Genomic DNA, 24,616 nt, shown 5'->3' on the forward strand with positions numbered 1-24,616 from the left:
GCAGAGGGAGGAATAGCGGGAATATGCCTTTGGCAGACTTTGAGAAGATTGACCACCTGTGAGCGAAAGAAAGACATAATAATGTATGTGGCTGCTTATTTCTTTTGCATTTTTTGGGGGGGTTTTTGGAAGAGCTGTCATTACTTACACAGTGACATCAGTCTCTCCGTCTAATTGATAAGACAAACATTTTGTTTTCCGTGGGCAATAATAGAAGGCGAGGCATTTCCCTCCAAGTTTTTCCTATTTGTCTGTGTGGTGGCCGGGATGAGGGCTGGTTCAGAGGAGATGTGTCTACAGCTCGACAGAGCACCGGCCCATTAACAGCTGATGAATGTGAGAAGGAGTGACCCAACAGCTTAGAGCGGAAGAGACTGTTTCCTATGTACTGGGCGGGTGGCAGGGTGGGGGACGGGACGGCAGGGAGAGATAGAAAATATGAGTGAAAGGCTGCTTAAAGTGCGGGGAACTCCGGAGTGAGGGCTATGGGCACGGGTTATTATAGCTGAGGAAGCATTAGATCAGCCTCTCCGGAGTGCGTTTGGCACCTGAGGCCAATGCTGGAGCGGAGAGCAGGAGCTGAAGGGAGGTGCAGCGGCTGCGGAGTCTGGAGGCACCGAGAGCAGAGTGAGAAGTGCGGCAGTCGTAGCGATCAGGTTCGATTTCAGAGGCAGCGAGAAAGAGTTGCAGAGGATCATGAGGTCAGTGGCACGGATCAGAAAGAGCCCTTGAGATGGTCAGCATAAGGAAGAAGAAAAAAAAAAAAGGGAAAAAAATTTCTTGAGCAGCATTTTGTGTGGAAAGTGAGAGAACGCCTGTTGTGCTCAAGTCGAGCATCTTCATGAAAAAGCGCTCGTCGCTTGTTGTGTCCCCTGCTAACTCTGCATTGCCAGTGACAGCTGTATTTGTGGTATGGATTTTCCTTCACTCCATCCAGTCTCCCTTCCCTTCTCCCCTGCCTCCCTCTCTCAGTAGTCGGCTCCCCTCCTCTCCATCGCCTCCACCCTATGACCTTTTGTAAGCACTTCATCAGAGAGCCGTTGGTGTTTTCTAAAGCGCTGCGACAAACTGACAGGGCAGCCGTCAATCGAGTGGGTAACCGAGGGAGCGGAGCAGTGGAAAGCTTCACTCCGAACAACAATGTGTCTAAACTTTCTCCAGCGCTGCTTTAATGTGTATTCAAAGGATGGCTGTGAAGGGAAGGTGACAGCTGGGAAGCGCAAGACTTTGAATGTTATGGATATACACACACACACACACACACACACTTTGCACATTCCAAAAAACCATCTTACTATAAGGAGGCATTACACAGCTCTTGAGTGCTCGTTTGTCCGTTGTGTTGTGGTGGAGAAAAAAATCTGCCGAGCGTACGAGTGAACGCTCAGATGAAATGCGGAGATTCACACCAGAGCAGGAGCGCTCAGGGATTCACGTCAAGGTCTGTAAACTCAGATACCCTCCCCAAAAAAAAAAAAAAAATAAGGCCTCACATTTACATTTCCTTGCTTCTCTTACTTTAATTTAATTCCCTTTAACCACATAACCAGTCAGATCAAAATTAATCTGATATAGTTTACCATATTTTTCTAGGTTTTGATTTGCATGCAGATTCTTTAATGACTTCAACCACAGTGACTTCAGTTTAAAATGTGATGATATGAAATTAGCTGTACGGTGCTTCCCCCCCCCCCCGTCCTTGTTCGCTTGCCATCCTGGACGATGGAGGTAATAACCATTTAAATGCATCTCATTATGTTTTCTAATCCGTAAAGTATCGAGATGTTGGCTAATGCAGGCGAAAGTGAGGCTGGAGCGTTGGTGTGCACTGCTCTTTTATGGTATTAGTATTTGTGGTATTAGTTCCGGGGGACATGGGATGCCTACTTAAGTTATTAGCATGTGAGGCGCCGTGGGATGATCCATCCCCTGACAGGACGAGCTGTTAACCAGTGTTAAACCAAATCACAATAGCCTGCCTGAGTTGACGGATTGACAGAGCTCCCTCTCAGCGCTCGCCTGGGCCGCCCCTTCCTTCCTCCCCTGCTCCACAACCTCATGTAAAGATTTATTCTTGTGAGCTGGGGAGTTTACTTTTCTGCAAACTTCTGGAAGGAATAATCAGAGCTATTCTGTCAGAGTCGATGTGATAAATAGATGACATGCTCAGTGTCTCTCTCAACTTTTCTTCTTGATTTTCTCCCTCCTCCTCTGCTCTGAATGTGAAAAAGCATACAGGCTTTGCCCAGTGTGGTTTCCAATCTCTGGCTTTTATAGTGCGCTCTGAGAGCTGGGAGACAGGAGGGGATACTTGTAGAGCTTCTTTCTGGAAAGGATGCTGATGTGATCTAGATGTTTGTCTGCTCGCATCGGTGGACGACTGCACAGCTCTCACCTCTTTGTACAGAACTCTTTACGTTTTTTTTTTGTTTTCCCGGCGGCTGTTGAGGGAAAACAAAAGCAAATACACATGGTCACTTTCCCAACTTTTTTTCGGGAGACATTTTTGTTGTTAAGGAGAAGGCAGACTCCCTGTTGTTATTTTTATCGATAGTTTCATTCACATAGAAAGACCTCCTGGTTTAAAAAGTTATTGCATGCAGACAAACTGAGATGACTGCGGAGCTGAGGACTCAGCCGTTGTTTCACTCGGTGGATGCTTGCCGGTCATTGAAACTCTGTTAGTGTGTATGCACATACACACACACTCCTGTGTGTGGTGGGCATTGTTGACCGAGAGACATCTGCCACTAGATTATTCCCAGCTGTTATCTGAATAATTGTGTAATCCCCCCCCCCCCACACACACACACACACACACACACACACACACTCACACACTCCCTCCACGCTTTACTCCCTCCCTCCGTCCTTCCCTCACTCCCTCCTCCTTCTTTGCTCCCTACTTGCCCCCCACATCTCCTCTTCCTCAGACTGATGAGACGGAGAGTGATGAGTCTGTTTTCTGGGTGGCACGCTGGGATTTTTCATGGGTGTTTATGAGTGCATGAGTTCGGTTGGTGTGTGTGTGAGTGCGAGCGGGTATCTCCACCGCCCCTGGTCACTGGTCGTTGTCTGACATTTGTAGAAGGATTTGAGCCCCCACCCCACACACGCACCAACTCCCTCTGCTTCATCCCGTGGCTCTCGGGGAAATAAAAGTAGCCTAATCCTGCCAGATCAAGACTGCTGTCCACCACAGCTTTACCAGCCTGTGAATTAGAGCCAGCTCTCATGTTCCTGAGGAGAAAGAAGTCAGAGTGTGTAGGTGGGTGTGTTTGCGTTGTGGGCCGCTGGCCTGTGAAGCAGCGTTAACTGCTCAGAGGAAGGGGGGGGGGGGGGGCGATGAAAAACAAGAAAAACAACGATGAAAAGAAGGAAATGTGTTGTTTGTTAGAAGAAAAAAGTAAAGTCTTTGATTTTTTTAAATAAAGTTCTTTTCACTCTTTTCAACCAAGGTAATTTCCCCGATAATGAAGGTGTGATACTTTTACTATACCATTATCAGATTTTTTTTTGCTTCAAAAACATAAAAAAATTTTTTTAACTATTACCTACTATAGTTTTGTTTTATTTTCACCTTCAAATACTCTTTTTTTTTTTTTTTTTTTCTAAAAAGGCTTTATTTTCCCTTTAAAAATTAATTAAAATTAATTTATCCAGGATTAAAAGAGGAAAAACATCATTCAAATGTACGGCCATTACATTCTCACTGTTCCACTATATCTACAAAGGCACAACATAATGTTTCAACACAGACATTTCCCCCCACGTTTAACCGACAGTTTTGGTTCACTTTTAATGAGACGTATGTGAACTAAAAAAGGATATGTAATCAGGCCTTTTAGATTGCAATAAATAGTCGGTTCCCTCTGCTCGGATTCCCTGCTTTTTTTTTCTCACCACTGTTCTCTGAATCAGTTGTCACACAAATGTGTTGGGATAAAGTCACTCATGAGGCTGCACACATACACGCAGCATGTGCGCCTGCAGTTGCCAGGGCTGCCTTCATTTCTGGTCCGTGGTTGGTCGGTCGGAAAGCGTTCTTTTCCCTGTTGGAGCTCCAATAGTCACTCAGTGTGAAGGACTCAACACTTGCTGTCTCCCTTTTCCCCTCTTTACCTCTTATTGTGGTGCGCTTTCTCCCGTTCATCTACTTTTCCTCTCTTTTCTTTTTTCTTCTTTTTCTTTAACCTCCATCTTCCAATGCTCTCCCCCTTTTGGTCCTCTGCTCCTCTCGTCGCCGTGCCTGGTGTCTAATTATCAAAGCTCTGTGTTCCCTCAGCCTCTTCATTACATCCAGCATGTCATCACAGTTTACCTCCAACATTTGCTACCTCTGTTCAGGCCCCGTTTCAATCGGAATAATTTATTCCGTATTAGCCAAAAGGCAGCTGTGAGTGAGTGTGTGTCAAAATTGTGTTCGCAAACAATTTGAAATCATTACTCCAATATAATATATTTCCATTTAATGTGTTTGTCAAAAACAAATTGCTTGTTTTGCACACAAGTGTTTGGGTGTTTTTTATGCAAGCGAAGTAGGAATCATAATTCCTGCTAAATCTGATTCGTGAACTTAAATACCGGAGCATTTTCTTGCTCGTAGAATTCTATTCAGAGTGGAGAAAAAGTGTTGAATTGTGTTTCAGAAATATATTCAGACTGTGTTGAGACTGTGGCAACATGTGATTGCAGTGTTTTGTCAGCGCACCTACTTGTCCCTGGACAAAAAGATTGTCCCTCACAGTGAATAAACAGACTGAGTTAAACCACGATTCTCTGACAAAAACAACAAAGGAAAACAAAAGGAAACTCAATTTCTAGTTCATATTTTGTCCTCATTATTTCAACTATCGCAGTTTTCTTTGAAGTTCTGTCGATCAACTAGCAGCTAATGGCGAAAACAGAGAGAAGTTTTCTTTTAAACCAACAGCTTCTATTATCAGCTTGCGATGTGGTCACTGAGTTGTTAGATTAGCAGATGCCACCGTGTGCCAATTGAAGGTCAGAGCTGCTGTATGCAACCTGTAGCCCTAATCGGCAACTTCTGCTTCTGCAGGTTTCTATTGTCTAAAGGTCAGTAAGGAGCAGTGCATTAGCCTCGGAAAGCAGTTAGCATAAACGAGGGAGGGGACCGAGGGAGGAACGAAGGACTAAAGTACAAAAACGAGGACAGGAGGGAGGGTGAGTGGCAATGAAACCCCGGCATGCTTTGTGGTGTCAGGCAGGCGCACGGCTTCTGGGGGCTTTGTAAAAAGTTTCCCTGCGAAACTTCGCTGACGGCTGGGTTCCTTCTGAGCAGCCTCCCCCGGGGGTTTGCTCTGGGATGGGGGGGTTGTGGGGGGGGGGGGGGGGGGGGGGGGGGGGGGCAAAAGAAGAGGAGGTGAGGAGAGCACAGAGAGCAGGCATGCCATCACAGTTGTCCAGTGTTACGGGGAACAGGCCCTCAGACGCTGAGCTAAGAAACACAACTCCTGGATCGCGCCCCCTCCTTTCCCTCCCCTCCTCCCCTCTGTTCTTTCTGCTCCCCCTGCTCTTTTCCTCCATTCTCCCTCTTGCTGCTCGAGCTCTCCGTCTATCTTACCCTTAGCTTTCGCCTGATCCGCGCTGTGGTTGTGACCGACTGCTTATTAACATACAGTCGGCATTAGTGCAACCCTAGCTGGGCCTATTTGCTGGTAATGAGGATAGGGGGGCCTGTGCTGTATAGCAACTTGTTTGACCTCCAGTGCTGGGTCAAGTTCATCCTGAGAAGGTGTAATTCTCTCCCTTCCCAGCCCAAACACATGACTGCACCCGGGAGGAGTGGGGGGGGCATAGCGGGAGGAGGAAACCAACTGAGGCGGACCTCTTCATCCCAAATTTGAATTTCTCATCCCGATCTCCGCTCTCTACCTTCTTCTCCCCTGTCCCCTCTCCTCCCACTGGGTTAATTGAAGGGGAAATTGATAGTTCTGTGCGGTAATTGTGGCTTTGAGAATTCTCTGTCTGCCATCGAGAAAGATGAGGGCAGCTGTACCAAAGACAGTCCCGTGTTGTAGGAAAAAAGGAGGGAAAAAATGGTGAGAGGCAGATGGATGAGCAAGTAGAAAAAAAAAAATGCTTCTTCTTCACCTCAGCACCCCCCCGTGTGGGAGTTTGATAGGCTGATGAGGGAGCTCCTTGATTGGCTGATGAAGTGAGATTTCTGTGTAACTTTACAAGCCAGGCTCTAATAATCATTCACTTCATTATCCAATCAGACAGACTCTACACTTCTCTGTATCCTCGCTGATTCTCCTTTTAATTCTCCTTTTGACCCCCCCCTTCCCCTCCCCAACCCACCCATCCCTCCTACCTTCCCATCTCCAATCCTCCCCGAGGAGTCTGGGATGGACAGATGAGTGGAGCGCACTGTATCTGTTCGGTTCTGCTCCGCTGCCTGCTGAAGTAGAGAGAGACAAAGTTATATTCTACTGATGCCAGTGCTGAATGGACTCTCTCTCTCTCTCTCTCTCTCTCTCTCTCTCTCTCTCTCTCTCTCTCTCTCTCTCTCTCTCTCTCTCTCTCTCTCTCTCTCTCTCGCTGCCTCTCTCCTTCTCCTCCTCTCTCTCCTTCAAGAGGGGCTTTTCTCTCCCAGGGGCAGAGCTTCATAATTAGTCTTCTTCCGGAAATAGAAAACTAGTTTTCCGAGGTGAAGTCAACCTCTGATGCTTCATATTTAAAGCTGCAAATTTCCATCGATACAGAATAAAGTGAAATCAATTTTAACCCTCTTCCACCTTGCAGTTGTTTTGCTGATTTTAGTTTTATTATTGGTGTTAACAGTTTCTTCCCTCTGAACTAAGCCACTGAGAGATGTAGTAGATCCCCGGCAGAAACAGGCGGTCGTGTTTTAGCTTCTGGATTAGTTGTTTAGTCTCGGTTCAGGCCACCCCGAGGCTGTCACACAGGAAACGTTATGTGTGTGCCCGTGTTGTCTTCATGTTATTCAATTCTCATAATTGTGTCTGAAATATTGTCAGTGTATTCATTTCTCTTTCTGAATCTATCTGAATTGATTCCGGTTTTTTTTCCCCCCGCGCTGTTATTCCCACCTCTTTTCCTCCCGTTCTTCAGCACCCACATCCCCACCCACCCCCCCCCCCACCCCGACCCTCTCCTTTTCTCTTCCCCTCCCCTCTCCTTTCACTTTCTCTGTCCGTTAATGAGAATGTGTTAACGAGAAAGAAAGATCTATTGGGTATAGCACAATTTATCAGAAAGGCAGAGGTTTGGAAGGGGAAAAAAAGGCGGCAGGCCCTTCAAAGAAGTCCTATTCTTGTGGTTGTGAATGTTTGATGAGACAGTGAAAAGTTCCCCCTCGAACGTCATGGTGTCTGAACAGAAGAGAACAGAACCGTTCTAATCATGCCGCACAGAAAAAAATGACTTCCAACCTGATTTAATTAACTGATAAGAAACGGCTTCAAATTAATTTTTCAAGGATGTTAGATTTTGATTAAGAAACTCCTAAAAGAAATAGACGAATAATCAATTTTTTAATCAACTTACCCAAATGGTAACTGGTTAATATGATAATTCTAGCAATTAGGGCAAATATTGTCGAGCAGCAGTTTCTATGCATCCTGTTAAAGGAATTATAATATCTTTACATCTAATTATCATGGTTATTTAATTTTTTTGTATGGCTACCTCTCAATTTTACCATTCATTTCTTCATCTGCCATTATAGGGATAATGAAATGAGAGTTTGAAAGTGTAATAAGATGAAACTTTTATAAGGGCCAACCTGAATGGGGCTTTTCAAGTGCCCCGATTGGATAGATATTTAGGAAAGGGAAAGGGGGGTTGTTCAGAATGACATTATTTCTGCTGGTTTTACATGCAAATCTGAGATGGATCTTCAGATGTGCGTTTCTTTTACTTCGTCAACAGATTAAAGTAGCTAATAGCTGCTGGCGTCTCTCTGCATATCCTCACTTATTCAAAAGCAGGTAGTCCAAACTGTGAATACGCTCAAGATTTTAAATCATCTATTCAGTCTTATGAGAGCAAAGCTGATTGATTTTTGAATCAAGGAAAGATTGGGCTGCTCACCTGCCGGTGGCTATAAAATGCATATGCGCGTGTGAATGTGCATGCAGGTGTGTGTGTGTGTGTGTGTGTGTGTGTGTGTGTGTGTGTGTGTGTGTGTGTGTGTGTGTGTGTGTGTGTGTGTGTGTGTGTGTGTGTGTGTGTGTGTGTGTGTGTGTGTGTGTGTGTGTGTGTGTGTGTGTGTGGGGTGCTCTTAATTGGACAGGTATTGAAACAGAGGTGAAGAGGGGGCACAGAGAAGGCGCTGGCAGGGGGTCTGGAGCTTTAGGAGAGCATCAGAGAGGCAGAGTTCTTTACTTCAAAGAAAGGCTCGCAGCCCGGACAAACACTGCTCACATGCGACCGCAGCGTGCACACACACACACACACACACACACGCACACACGCACACACGCTCTCCACATTCAGTGGCTCTTTTACTTCTCATAAGATGAATATCCATCCTCTTTCACACTCCTCTCTCTGTCTCCGCTGTATCCCTCGCTCCCCGCACGCTGAACATCAGTGGAGTCGTGCATTCAGAGGGAAATATTGACAAAGCGTTTGGAGAGATGGAATGGTTCCTTTAATTATATGCTGCTCTTATGATGCATGATGTTTCTGTCTGGCTGCTCTCACACACACACACACACACACACACACACACACACACACACACACACACACACACACACACACACACACACACACACACACACACACACACACACACACACACACACACACACACACGCGCGCGCGCGGAGGCACGAGCATGTTGATCAGCTGAATAGGTATTCCTGGCACAAACCCCGGTATTGAGCGTACATATTCAATTAGCAAAACTCATTAGCAAAACTTGGCATTTGTTGTTGTTTTTTTCCCCCTCCTTGCTCAGAATTAATGGTTTTGATATGCTAATTAGCGAGTAATTTAATTTCAAAAGGCCTCAATTAACAGCAGCGTTGTGGACACGAGGAAGTTAAGCAGCATAATCTAATTTGCATTAGTAACGAGCAGGGAGTAATTAGCCTCTAATTAGCCACTTCAGACAGCACTTGTGTTTACTTTCCTAATGAAGTGGAGGGGCTTTTTTTTTTTTTTAAACAGGGAAGCCTGTGTGTACATCAAGTGTGTTTATGAGAGAGTGTGTATGTGTGCTTCCTTTTTTTTTTTTCTGAGCCTGACTGGTAAGGAGGGGGCGGGCTTTGTGGTGTTCGCTGGCTGGCACCACTGTCAGAGTGGCATATGGCTTACAGTTTGGCTCCAGTTACACACGTGTTCACACCCCCTCCCTCCTCCTCCTCCACCACATCACATAAACACACAAACAAACATATTCAGACTCAGTGCGCACGGAGAGGTCAGGGCCGTCTGTCTGCTGTGATCGGTGCAGTAGTTTCCAATCCATTGAAACATGTCTATAAGCTTGCTTACACACGCAACAAGGGATTGATTGTGCGTGTTTGAGTTTTCTTTTTCTTTTTTCTTTTTTTCTTTTTTTATCTCAATTGTGTATCCCCTGGCATTATTTATTTTTTTATGTGTTGCAATCGCTTGCAACATTTTTTCCCCCTCTTTTGTATATGCAACCCTGCTTACTGTCTGTAGCCTTTTGAAATGATATTTTTTTTACATTGTGGGCAGGATAGACTGAAGTGTGTGCGGGTGATGACGTTACAAACCATGGTTGCTGGCTTGTCTAATGCGGTGTTTATTTCTGGGATACAGTTCCCTGTGTTGACAACGTAGCAAAACAGAAAAGGAAGGGTGAGACAGTCTGATAGATGGATAAACAGACAGTCATATGGGTGTTTTTTTTTTCTTTTCATTACTATTCCCTAAATGATCTGGGAAGCATAGTCTGACCAATACCAAAAGAAAATAGTGAACAATAAAATCTGCCCTTTTCTTGGATGAGAGTTCCAACAGTTTGAACTTTTCCATTCATTTCTGTGTCAAAAACAAGTTTAAAACAACAGGCTTCCTCCTGGGCTTTTTTCTGGAAGGGGGACTGGATGGAATTGTTTCAAGGAGAGCAGCATGGTGGGGTTAAGGGGAGGAGGGGGAACGAGCAGCTGCCCTATTAGCCCAAATCTGTTGTTCGGAGGAGGAGGTGGGAGGTGGGTGGAGCAACACCACTGATTTTCCACAAAGGAAAGCAGACACTTTTTTAAGTTTATGTGCAAAGACCATGTTCTCAGGTAACGACTTGAATGAAAGGACATTTAACCCAAACACCTCTCCTGGTGTCAAGCCTGTTTTAGTTTTTACACATGATGCAGTGCATTGGAGAGAAGAGACTATTAACGCACTGCTACGCTGATGGAAGGTGTTTTTCAGAGGACTTTTCCCCAAACTGGGAAGAATAAGAGAGGTCACAACACAGGGTGACTTCCTGCTGCACGGAGCAGGGTCAGAGCTCCAGATAGCCGGAGCAGTCAGCAGTTAGTGGACATGACACGCACGTACGTACGTACATACGCATACACGCACACACAGACACACACACACACACACACACACACACACACGGATTTAGCACGAACGGATGGTATCCCATGGTGTGAAACTTGTAGGATTTATGCAGGCCAGGAGCAGAAGTTGGAGAGAATTCAATAAATGTAATGAATGAAGGCGCTGCAGTGATTATGAGCCTGTTTCCAATGCTGACCTCTGCCCATATGCACATACTCATAGATTTATAGGCATAAACATTCACAGATATGCACATATACACACAAACACTCACACTTACACATCCATAAATAGGCAACTGATTTACAAATGAGGTGACCTGTGTGTTGGCCTTGCTCTTAGATAGGCTCACACCCCCGCCAGGATGCATAAATCACAATGGACATGCATATGCATGAGCATCTGAGGAGGTGGGATAAGTGTGTGTTTGCATGTGTGTGTGTGTGTGTGTGTGTGTGTGTGTGTGTGTGTGTGTGTGTGTGTGTGTGTGTGTGTGTGTGTGTGTGTGTGTGTTTGTGTGTGTGAAAACCAGCCAGCAGTCGTGTTTGTATCGATCATTGAGGTTTAGTTAAGTGCCTTTTATTTCACTGAGTTAAAGTCAAGGACCATGGACAGGCCTCTCTCCAGTGTGTGTTGCTCATGAATGGAGAGAAAGCAAGAAAGAAAGAAAAAGGAAGAGAAAGAACTCTTTAACTGTTCTTTTTTTCCCTGGTTTTAGTGGCATCCAGGGATAGCACATCACATTAATGGAACAGAGATGACGTCTCACGTCTCTTCTCTCTCTGGAAGAAGTGGTTTTGGTGTTGGACCTTTGCCTGATGTGTGTGTGTATGATGTGAGCTGCTTTAACCTCCTCTTGTTTTATGGACTTATACATGGCTCTGGATCTCACTGCTGCTAGATTAATTTACACACCACTCACACATGCTTGCCAAATCTCCCTCCATCTCTTCTCTCTCTCTCTCTCTCTCTCTCTCTCTCTCTCTCTCTCTCTCTCTCTCTCTCTCTCTCTCTCGCCTTCTCTCTAAAGACAGAGCAGAAATTGCCTGGTGAGGTAAATAAATTACTTCCATCGATTGCTGTAGTTGTAGAGTGACTTTATCACAGTTTGACTTGTCCAGATAGAGATCAGCATGTGACAGCGTGTTTTTATAATGTGCCACTTTGTGTGCCAGCGTGTGTGTGTGCGTGCATGAGTGCACAAGCATGTGTGTGTGGGTACGTGACACTTTTCTGAAAAACGGAGGTTTTTCATGTGCGCACACGAATCAGTGTAAAATCTTAAAGATGGCTATCCCTGCCTATTATTAGTTACCGCTACAGGTTGTGTTTTGTCCTCCTGCGGTGTCTGACTATGTGTGTCTTATTGGAACAGGCCACAATATGCATGTTGAATCGCAGATGCATTAGACCTGCGTTATTAAAGCGTGGTGTTTCAGCCCTCCTGACTACATGGGTTATTGGCTGCAGGAGTTTATCTCTGGCTTGGTCACTAATAGTTGACAATAGCAGCAGATAGATGATATCTTAATACATTTCATGTAGATGCATGGGCGTGATTTATTTCCATCCGCCACCTGCAGTAAAGGGGGACAAGGCAAAGCTTTTTTGTGTGTGCATGTGTGCTTATGTATGTTAAAAGTGTGTAACACTGGGAGATACATGGTGTTTCAAAAGGTGCTACTGCAGAGGCCAAGAAGTCATTGTTTGAAAATAAGGAAAAGGATTTGGAAAAAGAGTGAAAAAAGGGCTCATCTGTTTGCATTAAACAGTGGAAGAAGTGACCGGTGAAGGAGCAAATGACTGAGTGGCAGACGACTAAAAGATATCTGCTTCTTTCTGGCTATGACCCGCGCTGCTTTTCTTCCCTCAATCCCGACTGCTCAACCAGCAGCTTTTTTTTTTTTTTTTCCATTTAATATCTTTTATTTTATTTCAGTTTTAACCTTTTTCTTCCCCCTCACCGAGGGACAGTCTCACTGCAATTTGTCTTTAGAAAAATATTACGCACTTTAACAATCTGAAAACAAGAAGTGATGCAAAGAACATAGTGACGATGGTGAAGAACAAACAATTTAAGCTCTCAACCGGCAGGCTCTTTTTAAAGTCTGCTCTTGAACACAATACCTGATGGTTTGTTCTGACTGTCTGTCACCTTTATCTCTATCAGGTTATTTTCTGAATCAGATACTGCTGATTTGAGAATTAATTAGGCGGTGCAGTGGCGTCAGGGTTGGGATTTTGGGTTTGTTCACCAGCTATTTTAGTAGCTAATTACTGAGGGGGAGAGTGTTAATTGGAATTCTCTTAGATAATGTGAACTCCTCTTCCCCTTTTCTTCCCCGCCTCCACGAGAGTTTAATAGAAAACCGCAGCACTTAATAGACTCTCCCTCTCAGTCTCTCAGCAGTTTATTTTATTTTATTATGTTTCTGTCAGAGGTTCAGTTGATACACCTGGAGGCATCTTCTGTCCATGTATGTGTTGTGGCGACTAAAGAAGTGACATTTTGAGGAGTAATCCTCTCAGACTTCAACAGGATATTGACTCCAAATCGCTCGCTGACTAGATGTTAGATTTCACGCGGCACAAAATGACAGAGACATAGCCCGGTGACATATCACATACAGTGACAAAGGACAGAAAAAATACATTTTGCACAGGTGACAACCAGGTTAAGATGCTCACAACTACTCTAACATATTTCCGATAAAACCTCGCTCATTTTATTTATTTATTTTAGTTGTTGCTCAACTTTTGTAGCACTGATAATGAGCAAAACTGGCCTAACCTGCGTTTTGACTTTGCTCTTTTTCTGTTGCCTGGGGACTGCTAAATGCTAATTTACTGGTGCATAAGTAGGAAGATATAAACACAAAAGAGTGATTTTAATTTTAAAGACTGTTTGAAATGAAACAATAGTTGCATTTGGATGTTGTTATAATTGGAGCGAGTGGCTGCCTAGATAAACAGACTCCTCTTGCTGGTGTAGCACACACTTGGGGGTCTCTTTCATATCTGTGCACTGTTTAAAAATTTAACTCCCAGCCAGCTTTTAAGCAGAGAGGAGCAAAAATTAATATACAGTGAGAGAGGACTAATCAGAGATCTGTGGTTTCATTGTAATTCCTCCATCGTGCTAAACTGTGACAAAAACATTATTTAACATCTTTACCTCCGCTTCAGCCACTCAGAAAGGCTCGGCGCACACACACGGAAGAACTTACAGTATTTTAATATCACTGCTTGTATATTCTAATCCTGACACCACTTGAAATATAATTCTTTCCCTTATTTTAAATCATGGATGTGAAATTGCATTACGGCAGGAGTGTGTGGGCATAAAAGCAGAGATGTTAAATGGACATATGAATGCCGGGGTGAATCCTAACCTATTAAGTACTTTCCTTATTATTTCTGAAAGTGGAGCGTGATAATTAGTTTGGTGGAAATCCTATAGCGGGGTGGAGGTATGGGTCTCAATAGTTGAGCCAAATTAATTTCTTCTGTCACCTTGAGCATACGTTCCTCTTAATAGGTTTAATTTATTTCACGGTGATTATCTTTTTTTTAACCACTTGACTGTGATGCGCATTCACAGTAAAATCCACTTCAACCTTCTGCACGTGAATGGTATATTCATACCTAAATATGATATATCTCCACGCCGTCATTACTGCTTGGCTGCCAAGTCTGTGTGATCTGAGAGATGGCACCGTGCCGTTTTCCCAGGGGTCCCTGCTTCTGCAGCCCAGTTGTCATGTGATCCATGTGTCTGGCTAAGAGCTCAGGGTTTTTTTTTCTTTTTTTTTTTCTCAGGAGTCACTCCAAGTCTTTTTAGTCCTAAAAGTTAACAATCATTCTTGATGTTAAATCCATCACAAACCTCCATGTGCCACGAGGTCGCTTTAATAATCTCCCTCGTGTATGTGTGTGTGCGTGTGTTGAGGTTAGGGTGGTTCATGGGAAAGCAGCATACCTGAGCAGATTAGTATGATCCCAAGGACACTTTCCCTGGGACACACTCACTTTCTTATTTCTTGTAAAATCTTGCACGTTGAAAATTCTTGAAAACATCTCACACACCTCAGGCCTTTTTTCTGTCCAAAAAAACACAAGTCTCTGAGATTAGTGCACCTCAAGGGGTGTGTGTGTGTGTGTGCTTGTGTGCGTGTGTGTTGTGTCCTGCCCCAATATGTACCGTTTGTTTTTGATCTTGCGGAGATCACTCCAGTTGCCCTGTCTGGTTTCAACTTACCCTGGTAAATTACACCCAATCACTGAAATTACATCCTATCGACTCACTCTCTCTTTCTGTGTGTGTGTGTGTGTGTGTGTGTGTGTGTGTGTGTGTGTGTGTGTGTGTGTGTGTGTGTGTGTGTGTGTGTGGTTCTTGATTGTTGACGTCATCTCACAGAGCTGTTCTCGATGTCAGGTTTGATTAGGCTGAATGAAGTCCAACTGTTTTTGTGTTTTCGTCATTTAGGGGAAGTAAAATGGAATTGCAGCTGTTTTGGTGTGTGTATGTGCATGCATTCGATTGAGGAAATTGCCTTGTGGTGTGTGGCAGTGAACGCGTAAGACTGGTTGTCAGCTGGTAAGCAGTAAGAGACCCAGTGCATAAAGAAACCATGCAGAGGTCTTGGCTTTCATTTGGTAATCTACTGTAAGGGAAGCTTGATGGGACTAAACTTCGATAGAGAAGCTGCAGCCTGCCAATTAGTGCACCAGATGTCAGTTATTGTTGGACCAGGATTATGGCAATAACTACAGTTGGGCAACGGTTATGAGCGTGTGTGTGTGTGTGTGTGTGTGTGTGTGTGTGTGTGTGTGTGTGTGTGTGTGTGTGTGTGTGATAGATTTTAAACAATCTTCTTTCAGGACTTGCTCCTTTTTTAATACTCTTCTGGCACCTGCAGTGTTTTTCAGAATTCCGTCTCTCTTCTTTCTTCTATTCTGTGTAGTTTTTCAGCATTTTGGAAATGTAAACACTTCTAAAATACATCCAGATGTTACCAGCTGCGCTCCGCCACCACAAACACTGGGCAGGCAGTGTGTGTGCGTGTGCGCCTCAAAGACTCCCCTTTCAACTATTCACTCTCAGACAGACAAAATGATCACCATGATTTTGGTGTATATCTCCGTTTTTTTGAGTGTAAGCAGGTTTTCTGATGTGTGTGTGTGTGTGTGTGTGTGTGTGTGTGTGTGTGTGTGTGTGTGTGTGTGTGTGTGTGTGTGTGTGTGTGTGTGTGTGTGTGTGTGTGTGTGTGTGTGTGTGTGTGTGTGATGAATAGACTATTGTAGTTGTTAAAAGCTGCTGCGGGCTATCACTGGATGAATTAAAGACTCCATAAAATACAGAAAAGTCAGAACTGATGCAGTGTGACAAAAGCTGCAATTTAAGAAAAACACTGACCTCATGTACTGTACATCCCGTTTTGTTTCCCTCAGTCACTTTGTATCTTACACGCACAAATGAAGCCAGACTAACGTTTTAACGGCAAAGCTCCATTCCGATTTGTCATTGTGCGAGATTGCATGGCGTTCAACCATTGTGTGTAGGCGAAGATGAGAAGGGCCTAATTGCGAGGTGAATGGTGTTAATGTTTATTTACTAATGCGATACACCACACGCACACAAACACACACTGAATCACAACCACACACATACACAATTACCTTTTTGGCAGGGTCCTAATTAGCAGATGTCCTCAGCTTCTATAATGATATGATATTATTAGTGGTATTAGTCTCTCAATCGCTTTCACGCACAACAGGTGAACACATTTAAATGTCAGCCACATGCTGTTTCAGATGTTTCACCATACTGTATATTTCTGCGTGTGTCTGTGTGTGTGCGTATTTGTTTATGCACCATGGTCATGTTGAAACCTCGCTCCTCGGGGAGTAATTACAGAAGAGGTTTTTTGGCCGTTTTCTCTCATTAGTGTTGACTATGGAGAGAAGTCATACAGCCACGGATGCGCTCGCGCTCGCACGCACACACACACACACACACACACACACACACACACACACACACACACACACACACGCACACACACACGCAGTCTTGGATAGGACTCTGCACACGTGCGTGGTGCTGAGACTAATGCCAGGGCTTTAGTCTGGAGGTACATGAGGAGCTCCTTTTGCCACAAGTCTATTTCAGCCGTTGCCTTTATGTACACATTTGTGCTGTGTGTTTGCATGTGTTTGTGTGTATTTCTCCTGTTCTACAACATCTGGCCCGAGCCTCACTCTGTCCTTCAATCCAAACTGCAGGTTGTTTGTTTGGGTTTGCCCTTACAAACACACCATTAGTCCCGTCCTCTGCTCTGAGGACTATTCCTGGCTCCGGCCTCAGTTTAGCTCGGGCCTGCTGCCGGGCTCACTGGAGGTCCCTGCAGGCAAACCTCAGTCCTACCAGAATCTAGGAAGATCCGAACCACAGCGCACCGCCCAGCCACCACAGTGAAACTCTAGCTTCTTTGACCGGGCTCGCCCCACAGCAAGCTTTAAATGTTAACCAGAGGGCTTTTTAAAGTGTGCTCCCACTGCGCTTCTTTCTACTGTTTGATAGTCAACCCGTCATGATGCAACAAGTGTACCTTTTCTGCAGACAAACAGGAATGGACAAGAATTAGGCCTCAGTCTTTGTGACTCAGCCAACGAAAAAAGAATTCTGGAATGAAAGATTTGAAGTGACGAAGGAAAGAGAGTGAGAGGCAGCAGAGAGAAAAAGAAAACAACAAAGGTGGTTAGGACAAAAGCAGCATTGTATCACTGAAATGACTTGTGAGTTGAAAGCCTTAAAAGTCTTCCCCAGAGCCAGGTCATAAAGCTCAGAGACGGACTTGGCAGCCGAGGCCAGAGCCAGACAGGCCTGGCAGTCGAGTCCGGAGAGCTTCCAGTAACAGGAGATGTAAAAATCAATTTGCCGTGAAAAAGGTAAACAATCGGAAATGACAAATATGCAGGTTCTTTCCATCGCTCTTTTTTCATCTTTTGCTGTTTCCAGCGTGATTACAGAAGACAAATGCAGGAGACTGGCTTGTCAGGAGGCCTGTGGTGAGAGATCCCACGAGGAGAGAGAGTTTTTTCTCTCCCCAGTTTTGCTACCTGAAGCAGTCGAAGGTAGACTTGAGTTGTACGTAGCCAAAATGCAAACTCTGTAAGAGCCGGCGTGTCCTGCCCACGTGAAGACAGGTCAGCAGTCCTGATTAAAGAGGTGGAGGTCGATACAGCCATGTGGCTGCTGAAGCAATTGTGAGACTAGGAGATGACAGAAAGCAAGTAAAAGAGGAGGCAAATCCTCGGGGGCCTGTTTGGTGGTTAGGGGCCCTCGAGGGCCCCAGTGGAGACCTCCATTAGTGGAACGATCTGAACCTGGGGGAGCTGGCGCTGTAGTGAGCGTTCGAGGCAGGAGCCAGTCCCTTTAGCAGCGGTTTGTCCGCATTGCTCATAACATCGATCGGCTGTTGACCCGCAGCCGTAGGAAAGCTCTTTGCGGCTGAATAGTCCAAGCGGTGGAGTATTGATAAGACAGAGTAGACCAGCAGAGAGCTCCGCACCCTGTTGGTCATTTGGTTAAGACAGACGGATCTTGTTCAATACATACACCCCAGGGCTGCCTTATGGCATGTTGAATCAGTCTGTGTATGTGTCTGCACATCCATACGTTCATGTGTGTGAAACGATTAGTGTCTTATAGAATCTAATCCTCAGTACTTTCTCCATTTGTAAATCTTAGAAGGAACAGATCTGCTGTGGCTGGTTGGACAGAAAAAAAGAGGGGAAAGAAGGAAATAAATATGTTTACCACGACCCAATTTGCCTACTTTTATTGCCTCTAGATATGCTTCCTGCTTTCAGTCTGTGAAGTCTGTTTGTACAAAAGGCTTAAAATCATTGACAGTGCCTAAATACAAACTGATAGTGACCAAAAATGATGAAACAGAGAACGCCACTTGTGCTCATCTTAAGTCTATGATTTCCTACTAAGACACAGTTGGGTTTCTATTGAACAAGTATGTTTATGTGCATAAGTGTATGCTACCCTCGCCTTGCATCCATGTGTGTCTGCACTGTAGGATATGTGTGTTTTGTGGTTGTTGTGTTTGTACAACATCAGTCGCCAAACGCTTACAAACAAAACAGTTTGAATCCTCCGTGCAGAAGCCATCAATTCTTAATGAGATAATGACATGCTAACATGCTCACAGCAGCAGCTCTGTTTACAGATGAAGACAAACCACAAACAAGACACAGGCATGCCGAGCCCTTCGGCTTTCATCCCAATGTACTTTCTTTTCACTCTTTTTCTCCTCCTCTGTTGCTGTGACTTTGCTATGGCCCAAACTTTGTGAGAATAACAGGTGGGGAACATCTTGATTGTGTGTGTGTGTGTGTGTGTGTGTGCGTGTGTGCGCGTGTGTGCGTGTGTGTGTGTGTCTGATAGACGTGCACATACGCAGTAATGAGACAGGCGCTATAATGTGGCTGCAGACCAGATTCCCTAATAAGAGAGGAATGTTGTCCGTGGCATCGAGAGTTTTCCACTGGAATCACACATTCATCCAGCCTGTTTCCTGCCCCGGGGTCTTCCTCTCGGCATGAGCAGATGAGGAGAGGGAACCCTCTGTCTCCCTCTCCTGCTCCCCTCTCTTCATATTGTCCCATTCCCCTCCCTCTTTCTCCACATCCCCTTTCACATCCTTTTTCTCTCACTTTTTTCTTCCTCCTCCATCAGTTGGGGTCAGTTCATGTGGGCTCTCTCAACTCTGTCTTTTCTTTCTCTCTGTTGGATTGTGCTAGTCTGCTTCTGGAGTGACACAAGCACATGACTCACACAGAGTGAGTCAGACCAATTCAGGCTTATTGCTGAGGAAATGGTGGTGGATTATAGGAGGAAAGGTGTCTCTCTCGGACTGGTACAGGAAAAACACACACACACACACACACACACATTTATGTGCAGACATAGAGCTGAGTAAGAAAAAAAACATCTGTGGTTCACTGAATCTTCAAATTATTGGAATTCTTAGTCTCGCTGTAGAGCAACTTTAAACAAACCAAGACAGAAGTTTAAAAATTCACATTCAAATACTTTAACCTTGAAATCTCCCCTTGCCAAGGCACCAGCTCTCTTTTTTTTTTCATCTGTTAAATGTTTGAGTGTTTGATAGTTTGAGGTCTATAGCAGAACCCGCCCGGGAATTAATGTCATTCATATGCCCTGCGGAAATTACTTTTGAAATGCATATAATCTAAAACATGCAAATGAGGCTGACTTTGTGCACCCTGTTTAATATGAATTATCATTTTGTGAATACCTATTATTACTGCGTACATTTCTCCAATTATATTGTTCTTTTTTTGTCACTTTTGCATATGGACACACATGTGCACATCAGGAACACCAGAAACATGCGCGTGCGTGTGCACTTGGCCACATGCGTGTGTGCGTGTAGACGCGCACACACGCACATATACACACTGCACAATGTCTTTGTGATGGGTGTATTTTAATGAGCAGTAATAAGGATGGTAATGACCCAGTCCACTTCTCCCTCTCTCTCTCTCTCTCTCTCTCTCTCTCTCTCTCTCTCTCTCTCTCTCTCTCTCTCTCTCTCTCTCTCTCTCTCACTCTCTCTCACTCCCGGTCTTTGTTACACTCTCCCTTCTTCTCTCTGCCTCTCATGCCCACTGCCTGGCACACAGCTGTTAGTTTACATAAAGCCAATGAGAAGGGTTCATTTTAGGGAAGAAATAAAAAAAAAAAATGTATGTAGCTGCCTTTCTCAGATTCTGCACAAAAGTCCTTAAACAGCAAATGAAAATAACAAGGCAAGAAATACAAGTGTTGCTCATCCAATTTTCATTAACTGACTGAAATATTGATGTGTTTTAAAAGTGAACAGTGCATGTTTAGTTTGTCTCTTCCTTTTTTGTTCTAGTGAAAGAGCACTGTTATTAATGTCCTTGTCCAAGAGGCAGACCATTTTTTTTTTTGCTCTTTTCTCCTAAATTGAATTGAAGGCATCCCTTTTTCAAATGAATTACTCTATTAATTTATTTATACTGTGCCATAAATTATTCTATTAATATTAGCATGTTCCAAATTAGTATGACTTCTCTCAATGTTCCTTCTACTTCTATTAATTAGCATGCTTGTCACTTTAACAAAGATTTTTCTTTCTCTGATAAATTATAAAGGAGACATTTTTTAATACAATGAGAACTGCCTGAGAAATTATTAATATTTTAGTTGTGGCCCATAAGACAAAAGTAAGAAGAATAGAGCAAAAGAACAGAAAACTAACAATAACATGGAATACATTATAGACTTTCACTGGTATGCAACAGTATTGATTTTTATTTTGCTTCTTTATGAGAAAAAAAACATGAATGTTAGGTTTGTGTGTGTGTGTGTGTGTGTGTGTGTGTGTGTGTGTGTGTGTGTGTGTGTGTGTGTGTGTGTGTGTGTGTGTGTGTGTGTGTGTGTGTGTGTGTGTGTGTGTGTGTGTTCATCCATATTGAATCCCTAGGGATATCATCTTGTTTTAGCACTTTTGGAAAGGATGTGAGTTAATTACCTCTATAACAGCTTGGACCAAGTTCAAAAGTACTAAAATTCAATTAATTTGAGAACTGGACATGCTATCATTTTCTCTGCATGTCTCCTTTAAAGTCTGGCCTGTTTTTACTGTGGACTTATTCAATTATATTTGATTAAACTCGCTCTGATCCAATCTATTAATTAACTAGGAAATGCAAAGTGCCCGACTTGAAAGCCTATGTATAAAACTATATCATGTCCACTTTGATATTTATTTATTTATTATTTTTAACACCACTGTTTTGTCTAATCCATTGTAACCCTTTATTATTGTAACTTGCTATTGCCTATTTTCAGGTAATATTAAATCTGCTCACATTATCTTCCTTGAAATGCAAATTTCGATTCTAAATGAAACTGTGTTCCACCTGAAGGCATCTTGAACACATTTAGGTCTTTATAAAATGCTCCTCTTTCTGTTTCTGTCATGATTTGTCTTTTCATGCAATAGAATGGCTCCGTGTACTTAAAATGAGGAAATTGGAATGTATTTCGTTAAATTGGAGAATGCCCGTATAGGAATGAGTTTTTTAATTGAAGAAAACTTGAATTTTCTCATGTACCTGAAGAGACACATGAACTTGTTTGTTTTATCAGATTGGAAAAGACTCAGAGACCAAAACTAAAAATAGCGTAAGTGTGTGTGCATTTATGAATCCAAGCTCTGAGGGCCAGACAGGTCACATTCCTCACACACTTCTGGCTCGTCACATATGTCGCTCAGAAACAAAAATTTAATCTCCTCGTCTTTAAGTCTGAGTTTACTCATCCATTTCACCTTCATGTCATGTGTCCTTTTCCCCACTGGCACCTTTTCATCTTTATCCCTCAAAATGTCTCTTCCTCTCCTCTCTCTTCCTTCTCTGCCCCCCTCAGCCATCCAACCCCCTTCACGGTGAAGGTCATTCTAATAAAGAGCTCTCATAGGACAGAGCTGCTAATTGCTCCGCGGCGCTCTCGCTGGTTTCAGATCCAAATAAAGGCACATTGCCTTTTTCAAAAGCTCCTCTCCTTCTTGCCCTGCATTCCTCCACCTCCCCCTTCACCTCTGTTCCACCATGTTAAATACAATCTGAGTAATATCCGTTGTGGAGCATCACAACCTGACCTCAGTTACCTCTCAGGACAGAGGGGCGAGATGAAGGTGAAAGCTGGGATTTTTCACCTTCATGATCACGGGATGATTTCCAACTGACAAACGGGAGCACGCACACACCCACACACACACACACACACACACACACACACACACACACACACACACACACACACACGCTCGTGCGTGTGCATCAGCCTTACCTCTTTAGGAATGTACAAGCCATGATTTTAGGCTCAGATAAATGAGGTGTGCATGAAGTCCGCTCCTTCTACAAATATTTGTGTGTGTGTGTGCATTTGTGTGTATCTTTGTGTCTGTCTCCAGTATTTAGAACAGACAGAAGTCTGCAGGCTGGTAAATCACTTACTGCGCTCTAAAAGAAGGGTCGAGGTGAAGGCAGGAGTGTATGTTTGCCCGGGTCATACACACATACTGAGCGATCTCATCGGTGCGGAATGTGCTGTGTGTTTACCTATGGCTCCAGAACCCACCTGACCGAGGGAGGCTAATCTTTATGGGCTCTGTAAACAGGGACTTTGTCTTCAGAGAACTGCAGGCGGGCAACAAATTCACACATGCATGCGCACAGTCATATGCACCAAAGAGTTGAGAGGGGTGAATATATAGGTACTGTACAGCAGTTTAAAACAGAAAAACACTTTCATGCACAGAGGCATGCTATTAAACACGGAAACTAAACACCATATGGCAGACAGTCCTGCAGAAGAATTGAAGAACTCTCCTTGTTTACATAGCGGAGGATTTTCTTATCATCTGCACACTGAGCCCCTCTCTTCTTCTCTGCACTCCCCTACAAAAGCACTGGCTTCTTCATTAGCCAGCTGCAAAGCACACTGGGGGTCAGACTGTAGGCCGGTGCTGCTAACTTCTCTCTCTGGGCTGATGATACTCTTTGAAGCCAGTCAGCCAGCCAGTAGTAGATATTGGCCCACATCTGACTGGCTATCTGTCTGTGGGATAATGGAGTTCACCTGTTAGCACTGGAGCAGGGCCAGGGCAGCCGCAGACATCTAGTATTAGCCCTCTGCTGGTAGCCAACCTGTTAGCGCTGGCTGGCCGCCAGAGTAGCCTGGAGCGGTGCTGTTAGCTGTTAGCTTCAGCTCTGAGGAGGTCTACCTGGCTGCGCCGGCCGGGCGTCCCGCTGCACATCTGACTTAGGAACCACCAGCTGCTGAGGAAACTACCAAACTTGGACAGGGAAACAATTGTGGAGTGTGTTCTGTGCGTGTGGACTTATGTGAGAATGTTTTATTTTTTCAGCTTTCCCCTGACCTCATTCTCTTTTATTGAAACTAATACACGTCGGCTCAGAAGAAAATGCCACGCAGATATCCCTCCTATCCCGCTTTCTCACTTCCTCCCTCTGTATTTCCACTAAAGGCAGGAGAGTAGAAGAGTACTAAAGATATCCGAAACATGGATTCAGTGGAGCCATTTTGCCACTACAATGTTTGTTCTGACAGTTTTTCTGTTGTTTTCAACGCATTTTCTTCTTCAGAAAAAAATCCAAACTGTCAAATGTCTTAAAATAAGGTTTCTTTATAGTAATTTGTTGACAACTTCAAGCTTTCTCAAGCTTCATAAAGACACCCATTTAAAAAAAAAAAAAAAGAGAGTAACAGCTGAATTACAGTACTGTGAATATGCTTCACAAAGTGCACAGACCTGTTTGGCAGTAATTTCTTTAATTGCATTTAGAGTGACACTGTTCTTAACGCTTCTCATCATATCTTGGTGCACACAAAGATAACCTCATTAGTTTGATAGTTAATGATCTGTTTGCATAGAAAGTTAAAAAGCTAGGTTTTGTTATTCACAGAAAATGTAAGATAGCTTCAGGTATGGGGTGGAAACGTTTCCACTATAACGTGATTATACATAAACAGCTTGCCAGTAACTTCCAGTAAAAAAAGCCAATAGTCACTGCTGTTTTTTAAAACTGGAAAATGAGTAATGTGACCCTCAATTCCTGATAGTTCATTTTCTTTTGTATACTCAATGCCACACAGCTCATTACTGTACAAGATGTGTTTTTATTATATTATATTTTGTGCTGTGATTTGGTTGTGTGTCTTACATGAAACAAAGACAGTATTTATGGAAGCATACATGTGCAGATCTGGTAGACCTGATGGTTTGGGCTTAAGTCAGACTCCCCCAGGGCCAGTCTCACAGTTTATTTAGCCATGGATCCTTTGCCAGCTTGCAGTGAGAGAGTGTAAGAACATGGGTGTGTAAGTGTTTATTAAGTCATGATATGTCAGCATTCATGTACTTGTCTAAGCTTAGATGCAAAACAGCTAAGACTCTTTGTGATGCATTTAGGAGACAAATCCTGGGGT

General features: G+C 43.9%; 1 protein-coding gene across 3 annotated transcripts in view; it reads left to right on the forward strand.

The window, feature by feature from the left end:
* Positions 1-24,616, forward strand: part of foxp4 (forkhead box P4) — an 88,934-nt gene that overhangs the window by 4,545 nt on the left and 59,773 nt on the right. Inside the window, exon 1 of one of the 3 annotated variants that reach the window (XM_080460999.1) lies at positions 635-701. The exons of the other annotated variants lie outside the window; for them this stretch is intronic. The gene's annotated coding sequence lies outside the window, so the exon portion shown is untranslated. Of the gene's footprint in view, positions 1-634; positions 702-24,616 lie in introns of those variants that run through there. 3 annotated transcript variants of the gene reach the window in all.

This window comes from Lipophrys pholis, assembly GCF_963383615.2.
Source record: "Lipophrys pholis genome assembly, chromosome: 4".
Classification (NCBI taxonomy): Eukaryota; Metazoa; Chordata; class Actinopteri; order Blenniiformes; family Blenniidae; genus Lipophrys; species Lipophrys pholis.